The sequence below is a fragment of the Camelus dromedarius genome, chromosome 35, assembly GCF_036321535.1.
Source record: "Camelus dromedarius isolate mCamDro1 chromosome 35, mCamDro1.pat, whole genome shotgun sequence".
NCBI classification, from domain to species: Eukaryota; Metazoa; Chordata; class Mammalia; order Artiodactyla; family Camelidae; genus Camelus; species Camelus dromedarius.
This window is the reverse complement of record NC_087470.1, coordinates 3972076-3991557: the sequence shown is the minus strand read 5'-3', so window position 1 is coordinate 3991557 and position 19482 is coordinate 3972076.

Sequence of the window (19482 nt, the reverse complement as noted above, 5' to 3'; positions counted from 1 at the left end):
AAATTTGTCTCCTGCATACCTTTCCATTGGTGCTAGATGAACGAACGTCTCTCCACTTGCTCAGTTATGAGAGATAAGTGGGTTTGAAAGCCTTCCTTCAATTAGCTTGTTGGGAACACAAATTTTCTTTTCAGTTGCAAACTCCACTCCATACATATATATGGGGAGGTACTAGCTCCAACTCGGTTTTACAGTGAAAACTGCAGGAAATTCAAACCGGCACTAGGAAACATACTGAGAAAGCAGAGAAAAAGTGTTTCCTGCAACCCGTTCCCTTGGTGCTAGATGAACGAACGTCTCTCCACTTGCTCAGTTCCGAGAGATAATTGTGTGTGAAAGCCGTCCTTCACCTAGATTGTTGGGAACACAAAGTTTCTTTTTTGTTGCAAAATCCATTCCATTCAAATATATGGGGAGTTACTAGCTCCAACTCGTTTTTACAGTGAAAACTGCAGGAACTTCAAACCGGCACTAGGAAACAGACTGAGAAAGCAGAGAAAAAGTGTCTCCTGCAACCCGTTCCCTTTGTGCTAGATGAACGAACGTCTCTCCACTTGCTCAGTTCTGAGAGATTAGTGTGTGTGAAAGCCGTTCTTTACCTAACTTGTTGGTAACACAAAGTTTCTTTTCAGTTGCAAACTCCATTCCATACATATATATGGGGAGGTACTAGCTCCAACTCGGTTTTACAGTGAAAGCTGCAGGAACTTCTAACCGGCACTAGGGAACAGACAAATAATGCAGAGAAAAATTGTCTCCTGCATACCTTTCCCTTGGTGCTAGATGAACGAACGTCTCTCCACTTGCTCAGTTCTGAGAGATAAGTGGGTTTGAAAGCCTTCCTTCAATTAGCTTTTTGGGAACACAAATTTTCTTTTCAGTAGCAAACTCCACTCCATACATATATATGGGGAGGTACTAGCTCCAACTCGGTTTTACAGTGAAAGCTGCAGGAATTTCAAACCGGCACTAGGAAATAGACTGAGAAAGCAGAGAAAAAGTGTCTCCTGCAACCCGTTCCCTTGGTGCTAGATGAACGAACGTCTCTCCACTTGCTCAGTTCTGAGAGGTAAGTGTGTGTGAAAGCCGTCCTTCACCTAGCTTGTTGGGAACACAAATTTTCTTTTCAGTAGCAAACTCCATTCCATACATATATATGGGGAGGTACTAGCTCCAACTCGGTTTTACAGTGAAAACTGCAGGAACTTCAAACCGGCACTAGGAAACATACTGAGAAAGCAGAGAAAAAGTGTTTCCTGCAACCCGTTCCCTTGGTGCTAGATGAACGAACGTCTCTCTCTTGCTCAGTTCTGAGAGATAAGTGTGTGTGAAAGCCGTCCTTCACCTAGCTTGTTGGGAACACAATGTTTCTTTTCAGTTGCAAACTCCATTCCATACATATATATGGGGAGGTACAAGCTCCAACTCGGTTTTACAGTGAAAACTGCAGGAACTTCTACCCGGCACTAGGAAACAGACTGAGAAAGCGGAGAAAAAGTGTCTCCTGCAACCCATTCCCTTGGTGCTAGATAAACGAACGTCTCTCCTCTTGCTCAGTTCTGAGAGATAAGTGTGTGTGAAAGCCGTCCTTCACCTAGCTTGTTGGGAACACAAAGTTTCTTTTCAGTTGCAAACTCCATTCCATACATATATATGGGTAGGTACTAGCTCCAACTCGGTTTTACAGTGAAAACTGCAGGAACTTCAAACCGGCACTAGGAAACAGACTGAGAAAGCAGAGAAAAAGTGTCTCCATCAACCGGTTCCCTTGGTGCTAGATGAACGAAAGTCTCTCCACTTGCTCAGTTCTGAGAGATAAGTGTGTGTGAAAGCCGTCCTTCACCTAGCTTGTTGGGAACACAAAGTTTCTTTTGTGTTGCAAACTCCATTCCATACATATATATGGGGAGGTACTTGCTCCAACTCGGTTTTACAGTGAAAACTGCAGGAACTTCAAACCGGCACTAGGGAACAGGCTGAGAAAGCAGAGAAAAAGTGTCTCCTGCAACCCGTTCCCTTGGTTCTAGATGAACGAACGACTCTCAACTTGCTCAGTTCCGAGAGATAATTGTGTGTGAAAGCCGTCCTTCACCTAGATTGTTGGGAACACAAAGTTTCTTTTTTGTTGCAAAATCCATTCCATTCAAATATATGGGGAGTTACTAGCTTCAACTCGGTTTTACAGTGAAAATTGCAGGAACTTCAAACCGGCACTAGGAAACAGACTGAGAAAGCAGAGAAAAAGTGTCTCTTGCAACCCGTTCCCTTGGTGCTAAATGAACGAACGTCTCTCAACTTGCTCAGTTCTGAGAGATAAGTGTGTGTGAAAGCCGTCCTTCACCTAGCTTGTTGGGAACACAAAGTTTCTTTTCAGTTGCAAACTCCATTCCATACATATATATGGGGAGGTACTAGCTCCAACTCGGTTTTACAGTGAAAACTGCAGGAACTTCAAACCGACACTAGGAAACAGACTGAGAAAGCAGAGAAAAAGTGTCTCCTGCTACCCGTTCCCTTGGTTCTAGATGAACGAACGTCTCTCCACTTGCTCAGTTCCGAGAGATAATTGTGTGTGAAAGCCGTCCTTCACCTAGATTGTTGGGAACACAAAGTTTCTTTTTTGTTGCAAAATCAATTCCATTCAAATATATGGGGAGTTACTAGCTCCAACTCGGTTTTACAGTGAAAACTGCAGGAACTTCAAACCGGCACTAGGAAACAGACTGAGAAAGCAGAGAAAATGTGTCTCCTGCAACCCGTTCCCTTTGTGCTAGATGAACGAACGTCTCTCCACTTGCTCAGTTCTGAGAGATTAGTGTGTGTGAAAGCCGTACTTTACCTAACTTGTTGGTAACACAAAGTTTCTTTTCAGTTGCAAACTCCATTCCATACATATATATGGGTAGGTACTAGCTCCAACTCGGTTTTACAGTGAAAACTGCAGGAACTTCAAACCGGCACTAGGAAACAGACTGAGAAAGCAGAGAAAAAGTGTCTCCATCAACCCGTTCCCTTGGTGCTAGATGAACGAAAGTCTCTCCACTTGCTCAGTTCTGAGAGATAAGTGTGTGTGAAAGCCGTCCTTCACCTAGCTTGTTGGGAACACAAAGTTTCTTTTGTGTTGCAAACTCCATTCCATACATATATATGGGGAGGTACTAGCTCCAACTCGGTTTTACAGTGAAAACTGCAGGAACTTCAAACCGGCACTAGGGAACAGACTGAGAAAGCAGAGAAAAAGTGTCTCCTGCAACCCGTTCCCTTGGTTCTAGATGAACGAACGTCTCTCAACTTGCTCAGTTCCGAGAGATAATTGTGTGTGAAAGCCGTCCTTCACCTAGATTGTTGGGAACACAAAGTTTCTTTTTTGTTGCAAAATCCATTCCATTCAAATATATGGGGAGTTACTAGCTTCAACTCGGTTTTACAGTGAAAATTGCAGGAACTTCAAACCGGCACTAGGAAACAGACTGAGAAAGCAGAGAAAAAGTGTCTCTTGCAACCCGTTCCCTTGGTGCTAGATGAACGAACGTCTCTCAACTTGCTCAGTTCTGAGAGATAAGTGTGTGTGAAAGCCGTCCTTCACCTAGCTTGTTGGGAACACAAAGTTTCTTTTCAGTTGCAAACTCCATTCCATACATATATATGGGGAGGTACTAGCTCCAACTCGGTTTTACAGTGAAAACTGCAGGAACTTCAAACCGACACTAGGAAACAGACTGAGAAAGCAGAGAAAAAGTGTCTCCTGCTACCCGTTCCCTTGGTTCTAGATGAACGAACGTCTCTCCACTTGCTCAGTTCCGAGAGATAATTGTGTGTGAAAGCCGTCCTTCACCTAGATTGTTGGGAACACAAAGTTTCTTTTTTGTTGCAAAATCCATTCCATTCAAATATATGGGGAGTTACTAGCTCCAACTCGGTTTTACAGTGAAAACTGCAGGAACTTCAAACCGGCACTAGGAAACAGACTGAGAAAGCAGAGAAAATGTGTCTCCTGCAACCCGTTCCCTTTGTGCTAGATGAACGAACGTCTCTCCACTTGCTCAGTTCTGAGAGATTAGTGTGTGTGAAAGCCGTACTTTACCTAACTTGTTGGTAACACAAAGTTTCTTTTCAGTTGCAAACTCCATTCCATACATATATATGGGGAGGTACTAGCTCCAACTCGGTTTTACAGTGAAAGCTGCAGGAACTTCTAACCGGCACTAGGGAACAGACAAATAAAGCAGAGAAAAATTGTCTCCTGCATACCTTTCCCTTGGTGCTAGATGAACGAACGTCTCTCCACTTGCTCAGTTATGAGAGATAAGTGGGTTTGAAAGCCTTCCTTCAATTAGCTTGTTGGGAACACAAATTTTCTTTTCAGTAGCAAACTCCACTCCATACATATATATGGGGAGGTACTAGCTCCAACTCGGTTTTACAGTGAAAGCTGCAGGAATTTCAAACCGGCACTAGGAAATAGACTGAGAAAACAGAGAAAAAGTGTCTCCTGCAACCCGTTCCCTTGGTGCTAGATGAACGAACGTCTCTCCACTTGCTCAGTTCTGAGAGATAAGTGTGTGTGAAAGCCGTCCTTCACCTAGCTTGTTGGGAACACAAAGTTTCTTTTCAGTTGCAAACTCCATTCCATACATATATATGTGGAGGTACTAACTCCAACTCGGTTTTACAGTGAAAACTGCAAGAACTTCAAACCAGCACTAGGAAACCGAATAAGAATCCATTATAAGTCTTTCTACTGAACCCACTCCCTTTTGTTAGTTGAACAAATGTCTCTCTATATGTTGAATATTGAGTGTTAAGTTTTTGGTATGTCTTCAATGTTCTAAATTGTTTAGAACACATTTTTTTTCTGTTGTAATCTGCACTACATACATATATATGGTGATTACTAGCTCCAACTCAGCTTTACAGAAAAACTTCATGATATTTGCCCAGATCTAGGATAAGATACTGATAAACCAGAGTAATTTTTTCTACTACAGTCCATTCCATTTATACTGGATAATGGAACTTCTCTTCTCATTCTCAATTCTGACAGATAAATATTTGTGCATGGCATCAGAAAGCTTAATTGTTGGAAAAACCGTTTCTTTTCAGTGGGTAAATACACTACATGCATATATATGGGAAAGTACTAGCTCCAAGTCGATTTTACAGTGAAAACTGCGTGAACTTCAAAGTGTCACTCTGAATCATACTGTGAGTCCAGGGTATGTGATTCTATTTCAACCCTTTTCCTTTTTATATATGAACGAACTTCTCTCCACTTGCACAATTCTGAGTGTTAAGTGTGTGTGAAAGTCTTCAATTAAATTTCTTGGGAACACACAGTTTCTTATGAGTGGTATAATTCACTACATTTGTATAAATGTGGAGATACTAGTTACAACTCGTATTTACAATGAAAACTGCATGAACTTCAAACCAGCACTAGGAAGCATAATCAGAATCCAGTGTAGGTGTTTCTCCTGCACACCATTCCCTTTATGCTAGACAAATGAATATCTCTCCACATTCTCAATATTCAAAACTGAATGAGTGTTGAAGCCATCCTTCATCTACCTTGTTGATAACCCAGAGTTTCAGTCCAATGGAAATTACTTTTCTTTCATATATATAGGAACTTTCTAGCATGGACTCGGTTTTATACTGTAAACTTCTTTTATTTGAAACCGGCTTTGAGAAACATGCTGACAACTCATAGAATCTGTTTCTGTATATCACTTAACCTTCAATGCTGGATGAAAAAACTCCTCTCCACAGGCTTACTTCTGACATCTGAATTTGTTTTGGAGACGACCTTCACTTAACTTGTTTGAAAACCAGAGGTTCTGTTGTAGGGGAACTAAGCTACTTACGTATCTAAGGGCAGGCGCTCACTCCAACGTGGTTTTCCACACTAAATCGCTTTTACATTGAAAACGGCGTTAGGAAACATGCTGAAATTTTAGAGAATGTGTGTCTGTAATACCTCTGCATTTTATTCTGCATGAAGGAACTCCTCTCAACATGCTCAATTTTCATAACTCTATGAGTTTGGAAGCTTTAATTCACCTAGCTTGTTGGAAACCCAGAGTTTCAGTCCAAGGCAAACTAAGCTGCTTCCATATATATCGGGACGTAATAGTACTAACTCAATTTTAAACTGCAAATTGCCTTTACTTGAAATCGGCTTTGAGAAACATGCTGAGAAATCAGAGTAATTATTTCTGTATGTCACTTAACCTTCAATGCTGGATGAAAGAACGTCTCTCCACAAGCTCAATTCTGATATCTGAGTTTGCGTTGGAGCCGTCCTTCAGCTAACTTGTTGGAAATCCATAGTTTCTGGTACAGGGGAACTACGCTACTTACATATCTAAGGGGAGACACTCGCTCCAACGTGGTTTTCCACACTAAATCGCTTTTACATTGAAAAAGGCGTTAGGAAACATGCTTACAAATCAGAGAATTTGTGTCTAGAATACCTCTGCCTTTTATGCTGCATGAAGGAACGCCTCTCAACATGCTCAATTATCAGATCTGTACGAGTGTGAAAGCCGTTCTTCACCTAAGTTTTTGGAAAACCAGTGTTTCAGTCCAAGGTAAACTACTCTGCTTTCCAATATATGGGGATGTACTAGCATGAACTCGATTTTTCACTGCAATCGGCTTTTACTTGAAACCGGCTTTGAGAAACATGCTGAGAAATCAGAGTACTTGTTTCTGTATGTAACTTAACCTTCAAGGCTGGATGAAAGAAGCCTCTCCACAAGCTCACTTTTGACATCTGAATTTCTCTTGGAGCCGTCCTTCACCTAACTTGTTGGAACCCCAGAGTTTCTTGTATAGGGTAACTACGCTACTTACATTTGTAAGGGGGGGCTTTCGCTCCAACTTCGTTTTCCAGATCAAACCGCTTTTACATTGAAACCGGCATAAGAAACACGGTCAGAAATCAGAGAATGTGTGTCTAGAAGTCCCTCTGCCTTTTATGCTGGATGAAGGAACGCCTCTCCACATGCTCAATTTTCAGGAATATAGGAGTGTGGAAGCCACCTTTCACCTAGCTTGTTGGAAACCCAGATTTTCAGTCCAAGGTAAACTTCGCTGCTTTCATATATATGGGGACGTACTAGCACGAACTCAGTTTTTCACTGCAAACCGCTTTTACTTGAAACCGGGTATAAGAAATATACTGAGAAATCAGAGAACGTGTTTGTACATCTCACTCTGCCTTTTATGTTTACTGTGAAACGGTGGTTTGAAAGAAAAATCACTTTGCTTTGGTAAACTGCTTTGAATCGAGTTCCTCCGCTTTGATATGTAAATTGGGTAGTTCCCGTTTTCCAGAAGCTCTGGTTTTCCAACAGGTTAGGAGAAGGACGTCTCCAACACAAATTCAAGTGTCAGAAGTGATCTTGTGGAAAGGCTTTCTTTCATCCAGCATTGAAGGTTAAGTGACATACAGAAATACTTACTCTGAATTCTCAGCATGTTTCCTAATGCCAGTTTCTAAGGAAGAGTGGTTTGCTGTGGAAAACCACTTTGGAGCGAGAGCCTCTGCTTAGATATGTAAGCAGCGTAGTTCCCCTAGACCAGAAACCCTTGTTTTCGAAGAAGTTATGTGAATGGCTCCAACTCACATTTAGATGTCAGAAGTGAGCATGTTGGGAGGCGTTCCTTCTTCCACCATTGAAGGTTAAGTGACATACTGAAACACTCACTCTGATTTCTTAGCATGTTTCTGAAATCCGTTTCAAGTAAAAACGTCTTGCAGTGGAAATGAGAGTTGGTGCTAGTTCGTTCGCATATATATGAAAGCAGCGTTGTTTCCCTAGTCCAGAAACTGTTGGTTCCCAACGAGCTAGGTGAAGGACGGCTTCCATACATATACAGGTTTGAAAATAGAGCATGTGTAGAGGCCTTATTTCACCCAGCATAAAAGGCAGAGTGACATATAGAAACACATTCTCTGATTTCTCAGCATGTTTACTAACGCCGATTTCAAAGTAAAAGTAGTTAGCTGTGGAAATCCACGTTGAAGCGAGTGCCTCCCCTTAGACATGTTAGTAGCGTAGTTCCCCTAGACCAGAAACAATGGGTTTACTGCAAGTTAGGTGAAGGACAGTTCCAACACACATTCAGCTGTCAGACGTGAGCATGTGGAGATGCGTTCTTTCATCCAGCATTGAAGGTAAAGTGACATACAGAAACATTTACTCTGATTTCTCAGAATGTTTCGCAAAGCCGGTTTCAAGTAAAAGCAGTTTGCATAGGAAAACCGAGTTGGTGTTAGTACATTGCCATATATATGAAAGCTGCGTAGTTTCCCTAGTCCAGAAATTCTGGGTTCCCAACAAGCTTGGTGAAGGACGGCCTCCACACTTATACAGATCTGAAAATAGAGCATGTAGAGTGATGTTCTTTCATCCAGCATAAAAGGCAGAGTGACATGTAGAAACACATTCTCTGATTTCTCAGCATGTTTACTAACGCCGATTTAAAAGTAAAAGCTGTTTGTGTGGAAAACTGCATTGGAGAGAGTGCCTCCCCTTAGATATGTAAGCAGCGTAGTACCCCTAGACCAGAAAATCTTGTTTTCCAACATTTTAAGTGAAGGACGTCTCCAACACTCATCCAGCTGTCATGAGTGAGCATGTGGAGAGGCGTTCTTTCATCCTGCATTGAAGGTTAAGTGACATACTGAAACACTATCTCTGATTTCTCAGCATGTTTCTCAAAGCCGGTTTCAAGTAAAGCGGTTTGCAGTGGAAATGAGGGTTGGTGCTAGGACGTCCCCAAATATAAGAAAGCAGCGTAGTTCCCCTAGTCCTGAAACTATGGTTCCCAACAAATAGGCGAAAGAAGGCTTCCATACATATACAGATTTGAAAATAGAGCATTTGGAGTGGCGTTCTTTCATCCATCATAAAAGGCAGAGTGACATGTAGAAACACATTCTCTGATTTCTCAGCGTGTTTACTAACGCTGGTTTCAAAGTAAAAGTGGTTTGCTTAGGAAAACCGCGTTGGAGCGACTGCCTCCGGTTACATTTGTAAGTAGCTTAGTTCCCCTAGACCAGAAACTCTGGGCTTCCAACAAGTAAGGTGAAGGACACCTCCAACACACATTCAAATGTCAGAAGTTATCATGTGGAGAGGCGTTCTTTCGTCCAGCATTGACGGTTAAGTGACATACAGAAACACTTACTCTGATTTCTCAGTGTTTTTTTCAGAGCCGGTTGCAAGTAAACATGGTTTGCAGTGAAAAACCGTTTTGGTACTAATGCATCCCCATAGATATGTATGTAGCGTAGTTTCCCTACCCCAGAAACTGTGGGTTCCCAATTAGCTAGTTGAAGGACAGCTTCCAAACTCATACATTATCTAAAAATTGAGCATGTGTTGTGGAGTTCTTTCATACAGCATAAAAGGTGGAGTGACATATAGAAACACTAACTCTGATTTCTCAGCATGATTCTGAAAGCTGGTTTCAAGTAAAAGCTCTTTGGAATGGAAAAGCCAACTGGAGCTTGCGCCTCACCTTATATAAGTAAGTACCGTAATTCCCCGAGACCAGAAACTGGGTTCTCAAAAACCTAGGTGAAAGTTGGCTTCCACTCACATATGTTTCCAAAATGGAACAAGTGTAGAAGAATTCCTTTGTCTCACCTAAACAGCAAGGCTAAATCTCAAGCACTTACCATGATTTCTCTGCATGTTTACTTGAGTAGATTTAAAGCTAAAAGCATTTTTCGCTCAGATACCTAGTTAGAGCTTATTCCTGCTGTTATATATATCGGTCGGGCAGTGCCCCAACACCACAATTCTGTTTTCCAGCAGGGTTGGTGAAGGGTGGCTTCCACACATATTCAGTTTTCTCTCATCCTCATTCTTCTGCTTAGACATCAATGCAGGTTGTGTATTGTGGAAGCCAAGGAAATTTTTTTTCATTTAGGATCAGCCTCGGAGAAAACTGAGACCTGCTTCTGCTTCTTTTCCCTGCTAGATTTCCTCTTGGTGCATTACCAATCCTCAAGAGTGAGTTCCTTTAACCAAGTAATTATTTCAAAAAAATGAGCAGGTTTCCATACGGCCATTACTTCTTTTATATTCTTGCTTTTTAATACCTCTCTTCCATCTCTTTATCTCCAGGTGTCTTATTTCTATGTCCTTTGGTTTGGGCTGATGGCTAATCAGCATTAGTGTAGAAATTGTTGCTTGATATTACTGATCTATATTCTTTCCATGGATATTTGATTTATCATTGGATTTTAGGGAAGATAGTTTCTTTAAAAAATCTCTGGTAAGTAACTTGCGGAGGACCCTGATTCTGTTGGTCTAGAACTATAATGCTTAATTTCTGAATAAGTGATACTTTCACAGAGCTCAAAATTCCAAAGGTTTGCGTGTCACCTCTGTCCCGAAGACTTTCAAACTTTTCTTTGGGGGCACTCAGAACTGAGTGTGTGTGTGTGTGTGTGTGTGTGTGTGTGTTTGTGTGTGTGTGTGTGTCCTTCTGGACTTAGTTTAGCCTGAAATGAGCAAAGGCAAGTACCCCCCATTTTACACAATCAATAGACGACTTTCACAATTTGATACCTTTTAAAAATATATGAACTGTAATGTTGTAGAATTTTACAAGAGGCAGTGACCTTCAGGACTGTCAGCAATGGAGGCAGAACAGTTGGAGGGACAGCAGGTGCTCGTGCTCAGTGGCTGAAGTCACACAACATCCACGGCCACCTCTGGTTAATCTTATAGAGTGGGTGCTGTCTGCAGGCTTTCAGGGCTGTGCCCCCTCCCCACCATACATATATATTAGGAAAAGTGGTGAGCCTCAGTATGAGAAACAATAAAGAATTAGTAGGGGAAATTGAGTTTATTGTTTTTAAAAGAAAAATTAACATCCAGGTAGTTTAATTTCAGCTCCTAATAGACTGATGTGTTGACATTCACAAGGATGCGTAAACACCTGCAAGATCATGGGGCAGGACCGGAGACTCTGAAGCAGCAATCACCACACACAACTTCCACTGCTGTCCTTGATAGCCTTATAGAATTACTTGATTAAGAAAAGGCCATAGATTTTAAATATCATCATTTTGAGAAAACAGTACTTTTGAAATCTTATATACTAATGTAACTGAATTGGATAAAGAAATGTTAAATGTGTAATAAAACATCCAAAGAGGTAATGATTACTGAAAACACCACAAATTGAAGAGGACCACAGCATAATGTGCATATATATTTTAATGATCTGGAAGAATCAGCTCAGCAGTCTATTCGAGACATCTAGAGATGATGTCAAAAGTGGGTGTCCTTGGATAGCTTTTTGTGAATGTTAGAGTGAAGTCAGGGTCAGGTACACAAAATTAGTTTAAAAACAAAAGGTGAACCAGATTTCTTTTCAAAAATCTATTGTGTCTTGTTAGAAATCATCAAATCCAGTGTCAAGGGAAGGAAAAAAAAAACCTAGTGACCACGTGACTGTTTCAGGAGCTGGTAGTAAAATGACAGTTGACAATTGTGTAAATTAGATATGATCTTGATGTCCAACTGACCCAAAGATTTTTAGTCCATGTGCCAATAATATATCAAGGAATAAATAGTGATATATGTTTTATCAGCTCTGTTATCCCCCCTTCAAGCCTGCATTTTGATTGGGAAACTAAGAACTTCTACTGCAGGGAGGGGGATTTTCAAAAATGGAGTGTCCCCCAACCGAGAAAATTAAGAAAATGTAGCCATACACTGTAGAGACACAGGGAGATCTGTTGAGCCAGATGACACTTGCTTTACTGTCAACTAGTGGAGGTGCAGCTTTTTGAAGACTTGGGTACCACGTTGCTGCCTTTCTCAAGGTATTGCCGACGGCTCTTGAGAAGCGATGAAGTGAGGCCAAGGAATTAGCCTCCGAATGCCCTTTGCCATGGATGTTGTCTCTATTCGCCACTTTTAAGCTTTAGCTTAGACAAGTTGCCGTGTCTTGCCAAGTGAGCTAAATACAGTAAGTACATCTTGAAGCACACGACTCTTTCCTCCTCACTGCAGCAGAGGACCTCTGCATTGGAGCATCCTGAGATGTCATCAATTGTCATTTTTTATGTTCGGAATCAGTAAGGATGCTATGTCCACATGGATGAGGAGGGTAAGATTTCATTCTCTAAAGTGGCAATGATGGGTTGACCTTTTCACTTAAAGGGTCTCACATCAACAAATGCGTGTCTGTTCTGGACCAAGAAGAAACAAGTGTTTGAAAAAGAATAGCTTGAAAGGTCAGTGGGACATGTCAGGCATCTTCTTCATGTCCTCAAGTTCGGGTACCCAACATGGTTTTCCTATCCTGAGTGATACTGACAATTTGCCGTGCTCTGTGCCACATGTATACCAAAGGCTTTCCTAAATAAAATATCTAGAAATGGTAACATTCTTGATATGTGTTAAACCGGGGGATGTGAAGGATTTAAAATTAGTCCCTAATGTGCATTGATTTTTTTAAAGACATCAATTTTATAGAAACTTTTGAAGAATTAAAGTGACAGAAAATTACAAAGCACCTTTTCCTTCTGGTAAGAAAGGGTTCTGTATTCCTTTATTGATGAATGTAACATAGAATCAGTACTAATATTGTTTGTATTGTACTTAGTGTTTACAGAGTGATTCACAGATATTCTCCTATTTCATCTGTGCAATGACCTCTGGAAGATAAGATTTCCTAGTTATGCTTTTTAATGTCTATTTTTAACTCTGTCTAAAAGCAGATTGAGCCCCATTTGCTCAATTTAGAAGGCTGGACTGATATTGTGTCAGAACATTCCATGAGGCAGAGGAAAGGAAGAGACTGGGGTTCTACATGATGGAAGCTGCTCCTGAAATGATTTGACCAGCAGTCTTATCCATTTTTCCCAAGGCTGGAAACAAAACATAACCCAAGACAAGGAAAACAAGGATCCCATCTGACTCCAGCCTTGGCACGTAGAGTCACTGCTGTCTTTCTGTGCCTTGGAGAGGAGGATGCTTTGGGACTGTGTTCTACAAACTCTGTTTTGTTTATCTCCACAGTGTCTTGTTTTACTGGCATATGCTGTAACTTGATTTAAATTTCATAGCTTTAAAACAAAAATCAAGATCTCTTTATCATTTATTAACTATTTGGTAAAGAGTTTTTGGTGAATATTGAACTTTATTATTAGGTCTTACCATGGCAATGCACAACACCTAGTTCCCCAGATAACAGCAGTGGCTTAAACATGCTAAAATTGTATTTCCCTCTTACATAAAGAAGTCAAGCAATCGGTAGCCCAGGGCTGGTTTGCATGATGGCCCCTGGGTCAGAGAACAAGATGCCTGTTATCTTCAGCCCATCAACCTGATGGCCCAAAGTGGCTGCCTGAGGGTCAACCATCAGGTCCACATTCCAGGCAGCAGAGAGGAGGGAAGAAAGGTGCTTCAGTTCCCTTTTGGGATGGTTCTGTAAAGTCCCAGGTAGCTTTCCTGCTTTTATCTTGCTTTAGACAGAGGGCTGAGAGACAGCTTGCTATGAGGTAAGCTCAACTCAGGACCAGCCTTCTCCCTCGAGGGGAGGGGAGGGAGTGCGCGGGGAGGAACCGATCATCCTGCACATGGTGTAAGACACCACGATGAGCCGCCGGGGGCCTCTGCAGTCCGCCCATTGCTTTGGGCTGCACTGAGTGGTTGGTAACGGTTGAGATTTTCACGTAGAGGTGCGTGTATGCTTGAACAATTGCTCGGTTCATTTAAACTAGTGGCTACCAGAGCACGTTGGAGAACACATTTGTTCTCACCTTCTAGCCAGTGACCCTCCCGCCAGGTTGCTGTCCTGCTGTTCATTTCCACGTTATTTTCCAAGACTTCCAGAGGAAATGTAAGCAGCCTGATGCTCAAATGCTTTTCTGTGTGATTCCCCCCTTGTTCTTTGAAGGAAAAACAAATTGCCTAGAGAAGAGTGGACAAAATTCCAACCCTCCATTTCTTTAAAGCTCTGAGATTTGGTGTTAGGAAATAGAAGAAAATTCCAGAAACACCGTTAAGAAACATTATTTCTTTCAAATGTGATTTTTAACAGCAAAGGACAATATAATTTATAGAACAACTTTTAAGACAATTGAATTGGCAGTAAGTTCACATAATGAAACTTCCAACAAGTCTTTATATTTCTCCTGGAAATTCCTTGGCTATTGGTGTAAATTATTAATAATTAATATCAGCTTTCTATTCTTTCTCTTCCTGTAGTTGTAGAGTTACATGAAAATAGCTTGTTGTGTCACTGAGAAAGCCTCCTGGTCAGCCTTTTAGTTAAACAGCTTGTGTGCGTTTCGGTGGCAGGTGTGCTAAATAGTAGTTTTCAGGCACTTGGGGGATGCCCATCACACCAGCACTGTGGGAGCCTATTTCTCACCCACGACCAGGTGAGACCCTCCTTTCCTCCACTGCCTCGCCCAGCCCCCCGCATTCTGGTTATTTCTCACCACCCAATTTCATCAGATTCAGCCCTGCACAAGCAGAGCAAGTCTTGGTTTCTCAAAGACCAGGATCTTAGTTCTAGGTTTTCTGTTAAAGGACAGTGTATAAAATCAGGCAAATTTATGTGTCTATTGAGGCCTCGGGATCTCTGCAATTAAAACAAGAAGTTGAGTTACAATACTATTCTTTTCCACTTCTGAATTTCTATAACTCCACACAATAGCTTTTTTATTAATTAGCTAAAAATTTTTCCAGAATATATTTTCCTAAGATTCACAAATATCTGTTACTTTATATTTAAAGATGCTATATTTAAAAAATGGAATAATTATTTACTTTTAAAAAGTAATTTAAGTCAAGAAATGTTTGATACTGAAAGTTTACTATGAGTTCAAGTATGTAAGCTTAATTTTTGTGGTACTGTCGTTAAAACACACAACGTGAGAGTTGTGGGTTAAGTTTTATCTGGGGCAAAATGAGGACCAGAGCCCAGGTGTCAGCATCTCAGAGAGCTCGGAGGAACTGCTCTGAATTTGAGGGGGAGTTCAGCATTATATGAGATTTCATTGAATGCGGGCGTGCAGTCAAGTGTACGTTAAGTCAGAGGCTGCTGCTATTCGAGGAACAGGTGTCTCTGTTAATGATTTTAGTGCTTTTATAGATAGGAGGATATGCAAGAATTTGGGCTCATAAAATTTCCTGAAAATGTCTAACTATCTGAAAGATTTTCTGCCCATTTTCCCAGAGCACAGAGCGCCCCATTCCTGATCTCCACCCTGAACTACTTTCAGAGGGTGTTCAAGGTCAGCAGCTGCAGTGGCTCATGACTTAATCAAATCAGAGGCAGATGACAAGTGCCAATTTTTAGTTGACAATATGTATATATTGTAGGAAAAAATGTTACTTTCCAACCCTACCCCTGTTTTACTTTTAGTTAGAGGTCAACTGATTACTGTTAGATAACTTAAGTCAGATGAGGGGTGAAGGAGTCGTCTCGTGAGCCGGCCAGTGCTCTATGTCAGCCTCCTTGATCACATTCAATTTTCTTTCTGTTCAAACAGCATGCATCTGATTTTATGAAGTTTGGAGACTGTCCTGAGCACATGGGGTCTGGAAGTGGCCCTGTTCCTGTGGTCTTTGTTTATTCTGTGAATTATGGTGTGAATCTTTATGTGCCCAAGCTTCATCATAATTTCAAACTTTAAGGATTTAAATATGGGAGATGGATGCCAAGTTCTGGGAATAGATTTTCAGGATAACAGCCAGGATTGGTAAAAAGTAGGGAGAATGGATACAGCCTTTAAAAAAGAAAAGTTATTTTACAATTTCTGGCAGATAAATTAAAGTCCTTGTTGGGATTCTATCAGGAATGTTTAATTGGGAGACCTACCTCCCATTTTCATGAAATAAAATAATTTTATTATTTGTTTAGTGCCTACTGTCTAACAAATAAGTATCCCCTTTGCATATATTTTTATCATTTAATCTCTACAAAGATTCCCTGGAGAACACACGTGTCACAGGTGAGGGAACCAATATCATCCAGGGTAAGTGGCTGGAAGGCAGATGGGTTGGAGGGCTTACCCTCCTTCAGGCTGAGACAGAGACACCAAGGTTTATTGACAAGCTTGTTGTTGAAGTTGTTTATTTAATACTTTGCTTCCTTGATGAATTGGATCTCTTGAAATTGTTTATGTCTGGCTTATCTTCCCCTCTCTCCTCTGCCTCAGGACTTCTCCTCGTAAGTAGTATGAATTCAGCCTGAGCTGATTCAGGAAAATCAGAAAATAAAAAATTAGCCCACACAAATGACTTCTTAGTCCTTGTAATTCAGTACTTCCTAAAATTCTCAGAAACGCAAGGAAGGTGTGTTACCTCGGGGACTGAGTGCATTTGAAGAGTGAGAAATGTTAAGTGTGATATGGTAAAGGCGCAGGCTCTATAGACAAAGATCCGGGTTTGGGTACTGGCTCCATCAAGTACTGGAAACATGACCACCTACAGCCTCAGTTTCTTCATGTGTTAAATGGGCTGATGGAGCTCACGTCCAAGTGGTCAGGTCAAAATGAGATGGTACGAGTGACTCTCAGGCAGAATGCTTGGCAAAGTGCTAGTTGCTCTTGCTGGTTTATAATGTCCTCTTAGGTAATTCCGTTGTCCATTGGCTTGAGAATACCTCCTCATTTGATTTAAGAAAAATAGCATACCTTAAGAATTTTAAAATAAGGAATGAAGATTTACTGATTAATGCTGGGTGTATTTTTATAGGTCATTTATTAAAAAAAAAGTAGGAGTTCTCTAAAGAGAATTTATTCAGTGTGCCTAGAATATGATTCAGTTAAAAATGGTTTTCCTTTAAATACTTTTCAGAAATTTTCTGTGATATTTTTCTTGAAAAGTACTTGAAGATTTCTGAGGAGGTTTTACATTTAGAAAAGTTTATTCTTGTAACAATTGACACAATAAATAAATGATTCATATCCCTGGACAGCATAAAGCACTGGCTTTTTTTTTTTAATATATATAATTTTGGTGGTTAGTTCTATGACATTTTATTGGGTAGAACTATCTCCCATTTCCATTTTACAGGCAGAGAAGATGAGTCATACGATACTCACTATACAAGAGAAGCAGAAGCTGATTAATTTGGGCAGAAGTGTAAAAGGGTGTGGAGAAAAAAATCGTTGACTCACAAACTGGACGCATTCTGTGGTGCTGTGCAGCTGAAACGGATTTGATTTTGCTTCTGGGTTGTCCTAGGTTTTGGCACATGTGCCTGGAAATGTCTGTCGGGCAAAGATGCTTATTTAAGAAGGTTGTCATTGTAAATGTTCTTAAGAGTATTAAACAAATTCCACAGCAAATAAATGAACATGTTTGGAAGGTTTTCCACCCTCATGTAATTTCCAGAAAACAGACATGATTCACTTGCTAAACCAAACACACAGGTACAGTAATGAGCCTGGCTCACATGACTGGACAGCACGGAGGGAGCCTCATCTATTGGCGTGGGTTACGCTGCAGGAAGCGCAACTGAAATTTTAATTAGAATTTATTTACAGCGAGTGCTGCTTCCGCGTTTTTCTCCCCAAAGTAAGGAAGCGCCCTCAATGCCTGGCCATTAGTCTGCAGAGCCCCGCGGCTCACACACTCCCCTGCTCATCAGGAGGCTGATGGAGCCAGTTTGCTTAGACACACTTAGCTACACTCGCAGCGGGGATCATCAGTCTCTTCTGTGTGTTGATCTCCACGTGCAGGGGAGAAAATCGACTTTTGCTGCCGACAAATGCTAATTGACTACCAGTTGTTTCAGAGGGACTGTGATGTTGAAAACTGGTGTCCCATTCATTTTTATATGTTGGATGCTGACAAATTTCACGGCATCACCTTCACGGTAAGTACACCCACCAGGGAGGGTGTCGGAGTTTGAATCTGTGTGTTTTAGTATTCAGATCCTGGCACTGGTCAGTTTACAGTGTTCTCGCTGGGTTTGGGAGACTGTTTCTGGAGCGATTTCTTTGGCTTCCAATAAATTTGCAAAGCCGTCTCCTTCAGTCGATTTCTGATGAGTTGAGTTGGGAGGGGCATGTGAAATTGGGGCGGGCAGAGAGGTGCAATGAAAACTAGCCACCATCTGGTTACCTTTCATTTTTTGTGGGCCAAAAATGCTTGTCTTCTTTTCTTTTCTCCTCAATTCATCCCTTCAGGTCAGGGAGTCGTCTTCAAGAATTTCTTCCTAAAATGTAAAGTAATGATGAAGGCAGTGTGTTTCTGTGGTTGATTTCATTTGATTTGCTTTCATTGTTAAAGATTTTCTGGTGAGGTTCTTATGAGCTCTTAAAAGCTGGAAGAGCAGCAATACCAAGGAGAGAAAGTCAGAGAAATGAGTCAGCGGCCCCTGTGAGGTCTGGGGGACGAGGGCAGGAGGTGGGGCGGAGGCAGCACCGTGGCCTCACCTGCAGCCCTGAGGGCAACGTGCGCATGTAAAGCCAGAGTCTCTTGTCACCATGTGTTCTAACAGGACTCCCACTAAAGGAATGCGAGGAGATTTGGGGAGGCCTTAACTTTTACCCTCTTGCCAAACATCTTTAATGCTGACTGTATTTATTCAAGATGACACAGAGATCACCTGCAGAGTGTGAGGAAGCGGTGCTTGCTTCCTGTCTTGCCCGCCCCAGGCTCACTCATCAGACACCTGATTCTTGCAGGCACTGCAGTGCCCGTGGGGGGAGCTCTGCTCCTCGGGGAGCTGGGCACGGCAGTGCGCACACTGAAGCCGGCCGCACCATCGCTGATCCCACTCCAAATGTTGAGATGAGCCCTTTGTGTAAGTAGTAGAGGTGGGATCCAGAGTCTTCCTGTGTTTAAGGAGTTCTGCAGTAAAGCCAACTTGGAGGAAAGAAAGAAAATGCCTACTGTTCCATGACTGTGTCCTAAGGGTTTAAAGCTCACTGTGGAGCACACGTGAGATCTCATTCAGTAAACACTCTGGGGTCTTGATTCTGACTTGTCTTGAATTTGGCATTCTCATGTTATTTCTCTTAAAATATGTCTAAGCAATCATTTTTGTTTGATGGTTATGTGTGCATAAGGGTCCTGAAGAAACTGTTGTGGATGGAAGTGTGGGTACCAGAAGGGCTGGTGGCCCTGGGGGCTGCCCGAGCTCCACACCATTTGTTACCAGCAGTCTTTCAGATTGCATCTTATTCCAGAGCTCATCAGGGCTCCCATCTCTCACTACGTGTCTTGAGAGAATATTTGTTCAGAGGGGAGGGGACGGGGTGCTTCCAAGTTTGGGTTCTGGGGTTCCCTGTCTAAAGGTGGCACTGGAACAAATCATTTATTCATGGAGTAATGAAGCCCCCCAGTCTCGTGGCTAATTGGGACTCCCTGTCCATCTTCATTTTAGGAGCTGGAGGGCTTGGGTTAGGCCCCCAAACCTGTTTTTTGGTGAGCTTTCAGTCCTATAACTCCACCTGGGTTGTACCGTTTCAGTCACATGACT